Here is a 17824-nt window from a genome sequence, read left to right on the forward strand (position 1 = left end):
AGAGGTGAGAGGGCCGTGGGCGTGGCTGAGAGGAGGGCGGGACTTGAAAAAATCTCTTGGAAATAGTCTTGTCTCATTTCGTCTCAGGATTTTCTTCACTCGCCAACCCATGGCCTGCGCCACATGCCAGCCACGTCACGTCTCTGCAGCTCGCGTATGTGGATAAGAGCGAACGACGTGCAGTGTACTCTTTGTATTATTTGGCAGACACTGCATCACATATCTATAATCTGCTTCTCACAACTGAGAGGACGTGGTGGATGTTTGCTGACTGGCCAACCAACCACAAGCCTTACTTGGTAGGTAACCACCAAATAATCAGATTGACATTCAGACTTAAAGAATTATATATATATATATATAAATTGTATAGAATTCTTAAAGAATTTTTATATATATAATTTAAATTTAATAATATAAAAAATAAAAAAATATATATATATATATATATATATATAAATTTTGGGGATCTTTGCCCCCTGCTCGCTTTGCTCGCCAACCCCCCAGCCACTTTGTGTCTCAGCTGCTAGTGTTTGTGGATTTCACTTTCACCAAACAACAAATCTTTTAATTCTCGCAGATATGCCTCTTCATTGGGAAGAAACACAACTTTTTCCTGATGGCAACATGAATTAGATGACCTACAAGTCTCCGACTTAAAGTTTAAATCCGAACAATATATTCGATCTCTTTTCACTGTTCCGTTAATTCACCAAGTAATAATTTCGAATTTTCGTACTTCCATTATCTCTAACCTGCTCTGCATGTGTATCACGTCAATGTTTTTGAATTCTCTATGACGTTCTACTTTGTCATCTACTCTTTGTCTTCTATTTCTGTCCCTGGGCATCTCGTAGGATATGAAAGTATCTCTCTGAAAAAGTTTTGTCTTGTCCCAGGATTTATTTATAAATAAATAAATAAATAAATAAATAAATAAATAAATAAATAAATATATATATATATATATATATATATATATATATATATATATATATATATATATATATATATATATATATATATATATATATATATATATATGTGTGTGTGTGTATATATATAGATAGATGGTTAGATATGTGTATATATATATATATATATATATATACAGTTCGTCCTGAAAGTATTCACAGTGCATCACTTTTTCCACATTTTGTTATGTTACAACCTAATTCCAAAATGGATTAAATTCATTTTTTTCCTCAGAATTCCACACACAACACCCCATAATGACAATGTGGAAAATGTTTACTTGAGGGTTTTGCAAATTTATTAAAAATAAAAAAACTGAGAAATCACACGTACATAAGTATTCACAGCCTTTGCTCAATACTTTTTCGATGCACCTTTGGCAGCAATTCCAGCCTCAAGTCTTTTTGAATATGATGCCACAAGCTTGGCACACCTATCCTTGGCCAGTTTCGCCCATTCCTCTTTGCAGCACCTCTCAAGCTCCATCAGGTTGGATGGGAAGCGTCGGTGCACAGCCATTTTAAGATCTCTCCAGAGATGTTCAATCGGATTCAAGTCTGGGCGCTGGCTGGGCCACTCAAGGACATTCACAGAGTTGTCCTGAAGCCACTCCTTTGATATCTTGGCTGTGTTCTTAGGGTCGTTGTCCTGCTGAAAGATGAACCGTCGCCCCAGTCTGAGGTCAAGAGCGCTCTGGAGCAGGTTTTCATCCAGGATGTCTCTGTACGTTGCTGCAGTCATCTTTCCCTTTATCCTGACTAGTCTCCCAGTTCCATCCCCACAGCATGATGCTGCCACCACTATGCTTCACTGTAGGGATGGTATTGGCCTGGTGATGAGTGGTGCCTGGTTTCCTCCAAATGTGCCGCCTTTGTCTCATCAGACCAGAGAATTTTGTTTCTCATGGTCTGAGAGTCCTTCAGGTTCCTTTTGACAAACTCCAGGTGGGCTGCCATGTGCCTTTTACTAAGGAATGGCTTCCGTCTGGCCACACTACCATACAGGCCTGATTGGTGGATTGCAGCAGAGATGGTTGTCCTTCTGGAAGGTTCTCCTCACTTCACAAAGGACCTCTGGAGCTCTGGCAGAGTGACCATCGGGTTCTTGGTCACCTCCCTGACTAAGGCCCTTCTCCCCCGATCGCTCACTTTAGATGGCCGGCCAGCTCTAGGAAGAGTCCTGGTGGTTTCGAACTTCTTCCACTTACGGATGATGGAGGCCACTGTGCTCATTGGGACCTTCAAAGCAGCAGAAATTTTTCGGTAACCTTCCCCAGATTTGTGCCTCAAGACAATCCTGTCTCGGAGGTCTACAGACAATTCCTTTGACTTCATGCTTGGTTTGTGCTCTGACATGAACTGTCAACTGTGGGACCTTCTATAGACAGGTGTGTGCCTTTCCAAATCAGGTCCAATCAACTGAATTGACCACAGGTGGACTCCAATGAAGCTGCAGAAACATCTCAAGGATGATCAGGGGAAACAGGATGCACCTGAGCTCAATTTGGAGCTTCATGGCAAAGGCTGTGAATACTTATGTACATGTGCTTTCTCAGTTTTTTTTATTTTTAATAAATTTGCAAAAATCTAAAGTAAACTTATTTCACGTTGTCATTATGGGGTGTTGTGTGTAGAATTCTGAGGAAAACAATGAATTTAATCCATTTTGGAATAAGGCTGTAACATAACAAAATGTGGAAAAAGTGATGCGCTGTGAATACTTTCCGGATGCACTGTATATAGATATGTATATATATATATATATATATATATATATATATATATATATACACACATATCTAACCATCTATCTATATATATACACACACACATATATATATATGGAGGTGAAGGTCTAGCATATTTGTAGCTAAAGATCCACAAAGGGATAAAATGAGGCACATATCCTAACAGATTTTTGTATTCCTAAGCTTTCGACAACCTGCCAGGTGGCATCATCAGACATCATCATCATACATATATTGGCAAGGTTGTACTATGAGGTTTCCATCACATTGCTGAGAGTGAATAGTGGAGATGCCTCGGACAAGTCCATCCTGTATACCATGACACAAATGGACAAATGGGGTTGGCATCACCTTGAATGAGCAACCATTTTCACAGCACAGTGGTCAGCACTGAAATGGGAAGACCCCACAGAAGAGTTAGTAGATCTACCTTCATCTTGTTCAGATCAGAGCCATCAGCCAACTTCAGTTGTTTTTTTCAGATGAGGGATCCACAAAGCACTCACATTCTGGGATAAGCCATCCCGTTATAAGAGTGAAGGGGAGACCTAATGGTCTCATTGAAACAGCAGGACTGCAGGAGCATTATGGACTGGATGGATCTCTCCTCTCTGTAAAATATCCATCAGTTAATTTTATATTCCAGCTTTTTCCAGTTCAGCTGGAGCCTATCCTGTGGGCATCACAAAGAAGACAAGAATCAGCCCTGGACATGGCACCCATTTATCACAGGGCACCCTCATACACAAACTCACTCATGCTGGGACGATTCTGCATCAAAAGCCAACCTAACTGGTAATATTTTCAAAACATGGCAGGAATAACAGAATAAACTCCATGTATACGTTGGATGATTCGTATGGCCATCATAGCCTGGGTGTTCACTGCACACTCTGTTTATACTCCCCAGAGAACGTCTCGCTACAGACCTTTGAAGCCACATTAAGCCAAGTGGTGTGAGCAGGACAGACCAGACAATACCCTTGTTCACCCCACACACCCGACCTTGCAGGAATGTTTTCCAAAAGGTCCAGACTGTGATTAGCGAGCTTTACCTCCCAGGCAACTTCCAGTGCCCTGCTCCACCGGGGAAACACAGGAGCCATTCATGTCTTCTCTACGCCACTGAACCTTAATTGGTAATTACAGGAGCGTACTGTCAGGCCTCTCTTTTTTATTCTGAAAGCCCCAAAATAATTTATATTTTCTTTTCATTCTAATTCCAGACAGAGAGAGTGAGAGAGAGAGAATGAAAAAGACGTGGCTGAAGCAGTTAAACGAAATTCTAACAGGCAGCAGCCGAAGAGGGAGGGCCAGAGATGCAAATGCCTGACCTTAATCATGGAAAGTTTTCTGCGAGTTAGAAAGTCACAGTAGAGCAATGCGGCCGCTCTGTGGATTGTTGTCCTGCGCCACACAACACTTTCACTTGTAGGGTGAAAATCTGCACAGAGGACCATTCAGACTCCGGGCAATGGCTCTGAAGGTGGAAACCAGAATTTTAGCAGCGTCTGTGGTGGGTTTGCTGCAAGCACATAAGGTGGTTTGGTGAGTAATCCGTCCTGTGATACAACTTTCTTTAGGGATGTAAGGTGTTTTGTGCTGAATGGAGCTGTTATTTACTTTAATTTTCTTTTTTTTTTAAATGGCATGAAGTGGGCAGCAGATGATGCAACTGTTAGCACTATTGCCTCATAGCTCCAAAAATTGGGGTTTGTATCCTGGCCTGGTCACCTTACAGATTACCTCAGTGTGCATGGGCTTTTTCACTGGGTACTTTGAATTTTCCACTAAAATCCCCAAAGACGTGCAGCTTAGGCTATTTGGTGATTCTGAATTATCCTTTTGTGGGTGTGGGTGTGAAAAATCAGTGGGCTAACCCTGCAATAGACTGGCAACCCCACCAGTGTTGATTCTTGTCTTATGTGCAGTTTAGCCAGGATATTCTGCCACTACACCCCTCAACTGGATTAAGCAGGTATGAATATAATATAATATAATATAATATAATATAATATAATATAATATAATATAATATAATATAATATAATATAATATAATACAGAAACATTTGAAATATCATACTTTATATATTTACATAGACTGGTGTACTTACTATTCAGCGCTCATTCCTGCGTCTATCCAGAGCTGTGCATAAAGATTTGAGCCCTCAGAGACCCTGAGTTTGATTACTCAGGTCTGAGAATAATATATTATGTGCCATAAACTGGTGAATCAGTTGGTTGCTGGTCTATGCCCAATACAGACAGAAAAGGCTGCTGGCCCAAGTAACCGTGGATTTTAAGAAACAGGTTTGAGAATAACTCCACACGCATTTGAACTCTCATATAATATATTTTCCATAGACTGATGTACATACAATTCAGTGCTGCCCCATAAGGGCTTCATTCCACAGAGACTGAATTTGGTTAATCAGGAAGAATGTTATATTATATTATATTATATTATATTATATTATATTATATTATATTATATTATATTATATTATATTATATTATATTATATTATGGCGGCACGGTGGCACAGTGTGTAGTGCTGCTGCCTCGCAGTTAGGAGACCCGGGTTCGCTTCCGAAGTCCTCCCTGCGTGGAGTTTGCATGTTCTCCCCGTGTCTGCATGGGTTTCCTCCTGGTCCTCTGGTTTCCTTCCAAAGACATGCAGGTTAGGTACATTAGTGATCCTAAATTGTCCCTAGTGTGTGCTTGGTGTGTGTGTGTGTGTGTGTATGTGCCCTGCTGTGGGCTGGCGCCCTCCCCAGGGTTTGTTTCCTGCATTGCGCCCTGTGTTGGCTGGGATTGGCTCCAGCAGACCCCCGTGTCACTGTAGTTAGGATATAGCGGGTTAGATGATGGATATATTATATTATATTATATTATATTATATTATATTATATTATATTATATTATATTATATTATATTATATTACTAGGAGATTACCCAGTGGCTTCGCTCACTGAGTGGAAGGGAAAAATTTGTGGCTCTCATGAGGCAATGGCATTAATGACCCAATTCTATGATAAATTTGCCCCCGCATTTTAAATGTCGGCATAAAGCCAGACTCCTCGGTAGCAGCCGTGGTGCCAAACGTTGTCATCTGAAAACACGAATTGTATTTCCTAATGTTCTGTAGAAAATGAGTTGAATGTGGATTTTCGCCAGAAATAAGAGACAACAGCGGTTCAGGTGGATGGCTTAAAGGTGCTAATTTCACCTTGCCGTCTGAACAACACACCCCACGTGGTTCAAATTTAACCCTCTGTGCTTGGCAGTACTCACACATGATGTCCATTTCTCCTATTGTAACTTTTGGATGTAGGCAATAATCTTTTTCAATGTTATAATTGAATCCCTCCATATACAGACCCTGACGTCTGTGTGATGTTGTAGCCTGTGAATACTGCATTCGTTGAATTCGATTCTGTTCAGCACGTTGTTCGGGTGTTTGTGAGGCCATCAATTGTGATTGTCGTATACGTTGATCAGCGAGCCTTCTCTGTCGATCTGCTTCTGTCTCACTTTGTCTGTGTAACCTGACTCCTGTGGTCATACGTAAGCACATTATTCGGGTGTTTGTGAGGCCGTCAATTGTAATCATCGTATACGCTGATCAGCGAGCCTTCTCTCTCGATCTGCTTCTGTCTTAATTTCTCTGTGTAACCTGACTGTTGTGGTCATACGTAATTTCCATTTTAAACGTGAATGCATTATAATATGTTTTGTGGACCATACGTAATTTCCGTTTCAAACACGAAAAGAATTGTAACTATATAGATACTAGACTGGCTGTGTGAGCCCGTGCTGTAAAAAGCCCGGGGTCCTAAAAACTATTGATTTCATCAGAAAAAAAAATGGAAATATAGAGATGTCAGGTAATTGAAAGGAACTACTCTGGGCGTCTCTCTCGGTCCTAGGAGGTTTTGTGTTGCCGTTGTGCTCGCATGACTTGTGTATTAGCGGCTAAGTGACTATCTTTCTTCGGAGGTTTCCTTTTGCCGGCGTGCTCACCTCACTTGTGCTTCCTTACCCCGACTCCACCTCTCTCTTCTGGGCTGGACAGACAGACACACACACTTCCACATGTAGACATTTATATACAAGGTTATATTATATTATTATATTATTGTCTGCCAAGAACCCATCTGCCAATGTCCCATATATGGTTGGTTCCTGTCTTGTACATAGTCCTGATAGAATAGGAATCATCCCTGGAATGCTCTAAATATGATTAAGCAGCTTAGAGAATATTGTATTCTATATTATAAAATAATATACAAACATCTAAAATATCATCTCACAGAGTATGGTGTACATGCTATCCAGAGCTCATTCCTGCCGGTTATCAGTGCTGCCCATACAGACTTCGGCCCCCTGGGACCCTGAGTTTGATTAATCAGGTCTGAGAATAATATAATAATATAACCCAGGAGCTTTGCCCCCTGCTCGCTTCACTCGCCAATACCCCCCACCCACACTATGCACTGTTGTGAAGCGGGGGGCAGAACGCACCCTAAGGAGACGCGGTCGCTCCTCCAAACCCCCTCTTAAACGGTGATACAGTGGGAAACAAATACAGTTTTTTTTTTAATTTACCTTTTCTTTTATGTCGGAGTACTTCCAGGGTCATAGTATTGCACATCGGAAGCATTTCCAGGCCAGGCAAAACTTCCACAAAGCAGGGAACAGTGCACTCCTGTAGCTCCCCCTGGTGGCACCCAAGTATCCCAACAGGGCTGCCTCCCAGGACTACAACTCCCAATATGCCCTATGGGATTACAAATAGGAGTTCAACCAGAAGGGATGATGCCACCCTGTGTATATTGGGAATACATGATCCTGGGAAGCAGCCTCCCTCTGTCTTTTTGGGAAAGGTAACAACAACCAACCCAGGTGGGATGCCTGTCCATCCACTCCTGCATTTACAATAGAAAATGGGGAATCACTTCAATCACCATCAATGTGTAGCACCCACCTGGGCTGCCATTCTTGCATCACACATTAGCTATCAGGTGGTGGAGGAGTAAGAAAAATAGTTAGGGGAGGATCAGATGGCCGAGGCAAGAAGTCGAGCCAGGACACTAAGTACACCCTACTCTTCTCGAAAGATCTTATATGACCCCAGTGAGTCAAGACCTTGGGTTTATGTCACAATTTTACAGCACATCATTGAAGGGGGGCATTGGCACTCGCACACAGACCTCAGGGTAAGCGTCCACCTGCTTACCTCACCAACACCTCTTCCAGAAGCCTCTTAAGCTTTACCAAGTATGTCTGAGGCCAAGAAGGCGTAGCTTCCAGTTGTGAAGTGGAGATGGCATGGCTGATGTTCTCTGTTGGAGGTAAAAAATACAAAAAAACAAAACCCACTGGGGTCATTTCCTGTCATACGTAAACATTCAGTTGAGTTGTGACTGTTCTGGTAGTACAATGCCTGCTTTGCCGATTATGATGATAACTAATCTTAGTCTGAAAACCATTAGGACTGATTGAGATCATTTATGTTGGGTAGAGTCCAGTGGTGGCTGGGTGGTGTTGTGACCTATGGAACCCCTTTCAGATGTTGTTTTTTTTTTTCTCCGGCCTATCTGGAGTTTTTTTGTTTGTTTGTTTTTTCTGTCCTCCTGACCGTCGGACCTCACTTTATTCTTTGTTACTTAGTCTTGCTTAATCTTATTTTTATATATTTTTTTATTTCTTCATCCTCTTAAGCACTTTGAGCTAGACCTCTTGTATGAAAGCATGCTCTAGAAATAAATGTTGTTGTTGTAGTGCAGTCAGTGATTCATATGGGAAACAAATTGGTATCGGGGCAAAGTGGAACCCATCTGTGCTGGCCGACTTGTTGTTGTACACCGAAACGAGACGCAAACGAAAATCAGCAGCCAAACATTTTTTCACTCAATTGAATGAATGCAGGGTGTCAGCAGCATTAAGCAGTTAAACACACTACATTCAATAAAAGATACAGTAACTTTCATGTCAGATTCCTACACGATTCACTCAATCTGAATTATATTTGCACTCAGCTTGACGTGTTCCATCATAATCACCAAATATTTTTCAGGGATGCAAAACTCTCAAAAAAAATGGGGTGTTCAGTGTAAATCAATAAAATGCTGATATACAGTAAGTAACATAATCTGAACATTCTTCAAATGTAAAAGAAAATACTGGTAAATAATATGGGCGGCACTGTGGCACAGTGGGTAGCGCTGCTGCCTCGCAGTAAGGAGACCCATCTGGGTTCGCTTCCCAGGTCCTCCCTGCGTGGAGTTTGCATGTTCTCCCAATGGGTTTCCTCCCACAGTCCAAAGACATGCAGGTTAGGTGCATTGGTGATCCTAAATTGTCTCTAGTGTGGGGGTATGTGCCCTGCGGTGGGCTGGCGCCCTGCCTGTGATATGTTCCTGGCTGGGATTGGTGCCAGTAGACCCCCGTGACCATGTACTTAGGATATAGCAGGTTGGCAATGACTAACTGACTGGTAAACCATATAATGTGGTATCTGCACTCATAAAGGATGGTACGCATTGTAGAGAGACGAGATAAAAAAAAATCAAAGTACATTCCTTGCTTCTTTCCCAATGTTTGCTGTTGCTCGTTCTCCAAGTACGACTTTAATATACAAAAAAAAAAAAAAATCAGCAGCTTTTAATTTCCTCTCTTGACATTTAAAGAAAAACACACCACTTGTGTTTGTAATTTGAACAGTCTTGGAAATGTCTGTAATAACAACAACACAAAAAAAAAAGAATTATTAATATTTTTCTTAACGGTGCGCATTAAAACATCTGCTTGTGTGAGGAAAGTCTGCATCACGCAAAAATTACCGTAATTAAAAGAGTAGCAGTGGAATCTTTTCAACTTTGAGATGCAGCCCGTATGCCAGCAGAGTGACTCATGTAACAGGATGTGGTGTGGCAGAAGCAGAGAAAGACCCCTTAAATAGCAGTTAGCATTTAAATCATGCCTGCCTATTCAAGTGTTTAAAGACAAGCTACTCAGTCGAGTGTCCCAGTGGGAGTGAGAGAAGTGGACTGTCCAGGGGCTTGCAGTACAGCTAGGAAGACAAAATGATGGATGGATGGATGGTTTGGGGAATGGACGGATGGACAGTACATGGATGGGAGACCGTCTAAGAAAATCTTGGGCTGCTGCTGGAAGAGGTCTTGGAAAGGCGAGCAGGGAGCACTTACCCTGTAGTTTAAATGTGGATTTCAATGCCCCCAAGTGCAGTGATGGGGACACTGTGCTGCAAAAAATGGCGCCATCCTTTGGATGAGATGTAACACAGAGGTTCTGACTCTATGTGCTCATTAAAAAAACCCTGGCCATCCTTTGTAAAGAGTAGGGTGTATCCCGATGTACTGGCTAAATTACCCACCATGACATATTCATTCTGGCCCCCTAATCATTTCCTGTCTCTAATTGTCTCTCTCTCTCTGACCACTTCACCATCTAACAGCAAATGTGTGGTGAGGGTACTGGTGCCATAATGGCTGCCATCGCATTGTCCAGGTGAGAGCTGTATTATCGTAGTATTTCCCTCTACTTACCCTTTACATGTTTTCTCAAGGGTAAGTGTACTCGTCAAGTTCATTATCGGGTTGGTCTACTGTTGCACTTTAAGATTAACACATCACACATACAATACATAGCTATACGCATACATACAGACCCTAACCACAACAGTGACCCATGAATAACACACACTCTGATTAACCTTAGTACTTTAAACCACACAAGTGCTTTAGGAATAACACAGCCTGTCACTCTCTCAGCACTTCAAAAGACTTACTTAATATCGGCATGAACAATATACAATGTTTTAATGATATCTCAGACCCAAATATTACTTTTGGTCTACAAGAATACATTTAAACATACAAAGGCTCAACATCCTTGGCTATAGGCCATTTATCAGCCATGAATGCCTTACTTTACATTTTGTTCTCTACTATTGGGTAGAGCTCTCACCCACAGCCTTAATAAACCTTGCAGTACAGAGATAATGGCAAACCTCCAGCTGTACCAGGTGCTCAAGAAATCTAACTTATTACTTCAATCACTCTGGACATTAAGACAAAGCACAGAAAGTTAAAAGCAGCATTGTATTTATTACAAGAATAATAATAATACCAGTGGACCAAAGAATAATAGAAAATAGGCACTGATTGAAAAGTTTGGATATATATAGTCTTTAGAAAAAGCTTAAGAAAAAAGTAGAGATGACAAGGATGAATTTCGCAGGCGGCTTGTGATTCGTCCCTTCTTCTTCCTCCCTCCTTCCTCACTTCCTTACTTCCTTACTCACTCACTATATTGCTCCTCAGATGAGGCATATTTATTCTAAAATTCTACTAGGGATTTTTGCAAGACGTGATTGTTAGATATTCTGATTGGCTGGCTGTCAAAATGATGAATGAATTCACTGTCCGTTTTCCCAAACAATAAAACTCTTTTTGAGGTTCTCCGAGGTATCAGCAGATCTTCCTTTCCCAGGCTGTAAAATAATTAGATGTCCATTCTTTCTCAGTTTATAAAGTATTTGAGCCACCAGCATGTCTTCCTTTCCTTGTTGGAACAGCTGTTTTAAAAGTGAGATATAGAAGACATGATTTGATTTGTCCTGAATGTAGTTCATCTGTTGTCTTGTCTTGAACAAAATATAATAGAAATATAAACCAAAATGTACAGATTTTGTACCCCACAACAGCACTGCACATTATCTGTGGTTGAGGTGGCTCTGCACTCTCTGAAGTACTTAGAGTAGTGAAAAAAGCACTACATAATTGTAAAGAACTATTATTATTATTATTATTATTAGTGCTCAGCATGGATCCCTGATACCTGGACTGGGTGGATTTAATCAGGTCCTGGCCATCAGTAGTGATGGTGCCATCCATCTGTTGGCCACATTCCATACTAAATTCACTATACTGTGCTAATTAATAAGAAAATGAATGGATGGTGAAAGAAAAGTTTACTGCTTGCAAGCTACTCAGGGTTAATAGCTGACAAAGCCATTTTGCTATAAGGGCAGGTTATTCATACAGACGTCTGTCATAACATGGTGCTGCCCCAGGACAACTTCCAGTTTCTTTAAGGAATACATCTATTTGACAGAGAAAAGATGAACTTTCCTTCTTTAGGCTCAATCTGACAAGTAAAAAAAAAAAAGAACAGATGGCCCATTCGTGTAATAAATAAAATGCTTAAGTAAACGATATTATGTTTTTTTTTTTTTTTAAATAAGGGGAAGGAGGAGAAAGAAGAAAATATAAAAAGCCAATCGACAAATGGGAGTTTGCTCTTCTGCCTTGCTACCAGAATCCAGGTACTCATCTGTGACTGAATAAAAATCTAACTGATTGAACTAATTCCCTTCTTCCTTGGGGGATTTCTTCCACAATGGCAATGCATTCAAATAAATTATAATAAATAATTAAAAAGATAAATTTGGTATTTTTCAGGTTAATGTTATTTCTTCACATATCATGTTATAGACGCATTTGCTGTGCGACATTATGTTCTAAAGTGAAGCATTTTCTATAGATTAAAAAAAACAAAACAATACATATCCAGTCCTGGAATTTAAAAAATAACAATAAACTCTAGGGGCGCCTGTGTCCAGCAGGGGGTGTTCGCTCCCTGATAATGAGTTCTTTTGTAATTGTGGTGCGTTAGATAACCCGAAACTATATAGATATGATATAAAAAGGTGATACCCCCCCTTACTGACGTGACGGTAAGAAATCACACTTAGCTTTGTTTAATGATGGCTTACGTTGCATAACAGACGAAGGAAGCCAATGGCAAGAACCCAGTTTGGGAGAGGGGGCCCGAGGTGTAGTCCGCCATTTTCGCCATTGCAGTGGAAAGATGACAACAACAACATTTATTGATATAGCACATTTTCATACAAACACATTATCTCCCATCCGTCTGTCGGCTTCAAAGGTGTGCCGGGCAACGTTCCAAGGCTTTATAATCTTTCTTCACGTGCAGGACCCCCACTTAGGTGAATGATGCCATTCCAAACAAGGCTAAAGAGGATATAGCTTCATGCGGACTTTGCCAAACAAAAAATAATATATAACGGTCCTCAGACTGACTGCCCGCTTCTCAGTTGTGTCTATCTGTCCTGTCTTATATTATAATGCTTGCCTGGCAGTTTTGTATGGCGAACCCCTGTGCTAAATCTGGCTCTGTGTCATCTGTGCATGTGAGCAGAAAAAAGCAGATTTATAAGATATATTTGCACAGAATCCATTGACATATTAAACTTATGCTTATTACAGCATCAATGGAAAATAAGAGCATAAACACTCGTGACATCCCAGTCATTCCCTGGCAGCCTCTGACCAACTGGACATTCCTTTAACACCAGCTTGTGCAGTGTACTGAACAACTACAGAATTGTGTGTTTCACCATAAAGCCTACACAAAGCAGAAGACTGCGTTTTAGAATAATACATAATAAAAAAATTTAAATCAATATATTCTCTGATTGCAGTGGGCTGGCACCCTGCCCGGGGTTTGTTCCTGCCTTGCGCACTGTGCTGGCTGGGATTGGCTCCAGCGGACACCCTTGACCCTGTGTTAGGATGTGGCGGGTTGGAAAATGACTGACTGACTGAATATTCTCTGATCTAAATATCTCTTTTGTATTTATTTTTGAAGCCTGGCTCTGTAACATTCTAGAAAAAACAAATCGAACCTATTGACGGAAGCCAGCATTACTAACTTCTCCCTGGAACCAACCTTATGTAATTTTCCAAAAGTGGCCTAATTCTTTATACTCCTCTGCATGATTAGAAATTGAAGTACATAATAAGATGGATGAATGACTAGGATTGAGGTGGACTTTATTGCCAGGCAACGTAGTTTGTAGAAATTAGGAACGGGTGAATAAATGTACGGCGAGTCCCAAAAATGATGGGGTGCCAATAAGGTGGCGTCTTTCAATCCTTGAACACAATAACAGCAGCAACGCAGCCTTCTTGCTTTCCAAGCTCTTGGGAGCTCCATCCTTTATCAGGTTTGAGTGCAAGTGAGGGGCCGACATCATGAGGCGTTGGGAGTTTTATAGCCCTACGGCAGGAAGGGGGCGGGGTTAATTTCCCCCAAGTTGGTGCAGAGAACAACAACAACAACAACAACATTTATTTATATAGCACATTTTCATACAAACAGTAGCTCAAAGTGCTTTACATATTAAAGAATAGAAAAATGAAAGACATAATTATAAAAAATAAATCAACATTAACATCGAATAAGAGTAAGGTTCAATGGCCAGGGGACAGAAAAACAAAAACTCCAGGCGGCTGGAGAAAAATAAAATCTGTAGGGATTCCAGACCATGATACCGCCCAGTCCCCTCTGGGCATTCTACCTAACATAAATGAAACAGTCCTCTTTGGATTTAGGGTTCTCACGGAAGGGCTTGATGATGATGATGGTCACGTAGACTTCTTCCTTTTAATCCGTCCATCATTGTTGGAGCATCATGAAGCTTTGAGTAGGTGGAGGTGGCGCAGGCCACCACCACAAAGAAACGGAAAAAGAAACAGAAAAGAGAGTAGGGGTCAGTACCGATTTTAGAGCCACCATGAATAGTTGTTATGATGAATTGAACATACAGAGTATCAGGATTAAGTTAAATTACGATTAAAATGAAGTTATAAAAGGCCATGTTAAAGTAATGTGTTTTCAGCAGTGTTTTAAAGTGCTCTACTGTATCAGCCTGGCGAATTCCTATTGGCAGGCTATTCCAGATTTTAGGTGCATAACAGCAGAAGGCCGCCTCACCACTTCTTTTAAGTTTTGTTCTTGGAATTCTAAGGAGACACTCATTTGAGGATCTGAGGTTACGATTTGGAATATAAGGTGTCAGACATTCCGATATATAAGATGGGGCGAGATTATTTAAGGCTTTATAAACCATAAGCAGAATTTTAAAGTCAATTCTGAATGACACAGGTAACCAGTGTAGTGACATCAAAACTGGAGAATGTGTTCTGATTTTCTTTTCCTAGTTAGGATTCTAGCAGCTGCATTCTGCACTAGTTGCAAACGATTTATATCTTTTTTGGGTAGTCCTGAGAGGAGTGCGTTACAGTAATCTAGTCGACTGAAAACAAGCGCGTGAACTAATTTCTCAGCATCTTTCAGTGATAAAGAGGTCTAACTTTACTTATGTTTCTTAAGTGAAAAAATGCTGTCCTAATGATCTGATTAATATGTGATTTAAAATTCAGATTACAGTCAACAATCACCCCTAAGCTTTTTACCTCCGTCTTGACTTTTAATCCTAATGTATCCAGTTTATTTCTAATAGCCTCATTGTATCCATTATTGCTGATCACTAAAATTTCAGTTTTCTCTTTATTTAACTTGAGAAAATTACTATTCATCCATTCTGAGATACTAGTCAGACATTGTGTTAGTGAATCAATAGAATCAGGGTCATCAGGTGCTATTGATAAGTACAGCTGTGTGTCATCAGCATAGCTGTGGTAGCTCACGTTGTGCCCTGAGATAATCTGACCTAGCGGAAGCATGTAGATTGAGAATAACAGCGGACCCAGGATAGAGCCTTGTGGAACACCATATTGGATATCATGTGTCTTGAGTTGTAATTCCCACAACTAACAAAATATTTTCTCCCTGTCAGGTAGGATTCAAACCAATTTAAGACACTGCCAGAGAGGCCCACCCATTGACTAAGGCGATTTCTAAGAATGTTGTGATCAATGGTGTCAAATGCAGCACTCAGATCTAAGAGGATGAGAACAGATAAATGGCCTCTGTCTGCATTTACCCAAAGTCATTTACTACTTTAACGAGTGCAGTTTCTGTGCTGTGATTTGTTCTAAAACCTGACTGAAATTTATCAAGAATAGCATGTTTATTTAGGTGGTCATTTAACTGCATAATGACTGCCTTCTCTAGAACTTTACTTAAGAAGGGCAGTTAGAGATGGGTCTAAAATTTTCAAGAGCGAGGGTCAAGATTATGTTTCTTAAGTAGGGGTTTAACTACAGCAGTCTTAAGACAGTCTGGGAAGACCCCAGTATCTAGTGACAATTTACTATGTCAAGAACATTATCAATTAGCACGCCTGATACTTCTTTGAAAAACCTTGTTGGTATCGGGTCAAGGGCAGGTGGAGGTTTTAATTGAGATATTATTTTTTGTAAATCAGGTAAATCTATCCTAGTGAAAGAGTTTAATTTGTTTATAACAGGATGTTGGGGTTTGGGGGATCCTTAGTGTTGGGGAGATATACTATGTTATTTCTAATATCATTAATTTTTGATTGAAAAATACAGCGACAGCCTCACAGGTTTCACTGGAAGCACTTAGGAGGCATTCCTTTGAGCTACCTGGGTTTAGTAGGCGATCAATTGTTGAAAATAAGACTCTAGGATTACTAGCATTGTTATTTATAATCTTAGAGAAATAGCAGCGTCTCTCAAGACGGACAGTGTTATTGTATTCTGTTATTTTGACTTTTAATATTTCGTGGTGGATAGTAAGTTTAGTCTTCCTCCATTGACGCTCAGCTCTACGGCATGTTCTCTTTAAATCAGACACTCTTTGGGTCTTCCATGGTATACCAATGCTAGAAGATTTTTTCACTGTCTTTTCAGGTGCAACTATGTCAACAGCAGCTCTCACTTTAGAATTAAATCTTTCCACCTTACTATTTACATTGTCCTCGCTATTATAGCTGGCACTATAAACGGACTGATTGCTTAAAATGTTTGTAAGTTTTAAAGCTGCTGCGAATCAAAGAAGCGTTTTTAACAATATGCTTCTCATGAGTGTTTTTATCATTATTTCTATATTAAAAGTAGAAGAAAATGGTCTGATAGACCAATATCAATGATCTGTTTTATATCAACTTTCAGTCCTTTAGTAATCACTAAGTCTAATGTATGACCTGCTTTATGTGTAGGCTGATTTATGAGTTGTCTCAAATCAAAAGAATCCAGGAGGTTCATAAATTCTTTTACTTTTAGATCACACTGATTATCTATATGAAAATTAAAGTCGCCAACTATTAGGAGTGTGTCATAATTAGTAATTAAAATTGACATTAAGTCAGAGAATTCCTCAAAAAGCGCGTTATATTTAGGAGGTCTATACACGGATAGTACTAGAACTTGAGAATCTCCATGAATAACAACGGCGAGATACTCAAAGGACTTGAACTTACCAAAACTGACATCTTTACATTTTAATCGGCTCGAGTAAATGTTAGCCAATCCGCCCCCCCTTTTTCCCTGGCGGTTTGAATGAGTAAAACTGTAATCCGGGCGCAGATTGGATTAAAACTGCGCGCATCTGAATTCAACCATGTTTCATTTAGTGCAATAAGATCTATTTTTTTTATCACTAATAAGATCGTTGATAAAAAACGTTTTGTTAGTTAAAGCTCTGACATTTAATAGTGCCATATTTAATGTTTGGAGGTGCAGAGATGAGTACTATGTGCGTTATTGTTATTTGGAATAGGAACTAAATTATTATTATTAGCGCGCTCTGTGTATATTTTTGTTTAATCTGTGATCTGTTTTATAGTTTTAATACATTGTTCCTCTAAAATAGTGATTTTAATTAGATTATTGGAGTTTATGCCGTATTTCCTAGGTTTTCTACGTGCATTGAGATTGCTTATTACAGTATTAATGGTGTGAACTTTAACGGAAGACTCTATTAAACATTCATCATGTCCTGGCACAGCAGTATTATTTCGGAAGGGGTTAAGAGCAGAGATAGATAGTCAAGAAAAACGAATTACCTTCGATATGTTTTCGGAGAGGACCGGCGCGAAACTGTTGGATGCAGGCCATCACGCTTGAAGAGACGCGCCTTTCCAAAAGAGATTCCAATTGTTGATGAAGCCGACATCCTTCTTCTTGCAGAAACCCTGTAGCCAGTTGTTCAACCCTAGCAGGCGACTGTAGTACTCGTTGGATCGTCTGACGAGAGGTAGTGGACCCGAAGCGAAGATCTTTGCCGATGGGGTCCTCTCCTTCGTGTCTCTAATCAGAGCTGCGAAGTCAGCCTTCAGGA

General features: G+C 40.3%; 1 protein-coding gene across 2 annotated transcripts in view; it reads left to right on the forward strand.

The window, feature by feature from the left end:
• Positions 1 to 4012: 4012 nt before the first annotated feature.
• The window catches only part of il16 (interleukin 16), a 114492-nt gene continuing 100680 nt past the window's right edge, over positions 4013 to 17824 (forward strand). For both annotated transcript variants that reach the window (XM_039772758.1, XM_039772759.1), the window contains exon 1: positions 4013 to 4270. The gene's annotated coding sequence lies outside the window, so the exon portion shown is untranslated. The remainder of the gene's footprint in view (positions 4271 to 17824) is intronic.

The sequence above is a fragment of the Polypterus senegalus genome, chromosome 12 (assembly GCF_016835505.1).
Source record: "Polypterus senegalus isolate Bchr_013 chromosome 12, ASM1683550v1, whole genome shotgun sequence".
Taxonomy (NCBI): Eukaryota; Metazoa; Chordata; class Cladistia; order Polypteriformes; family Polypteridae; genus Polypterus; species Polypterus senegalus.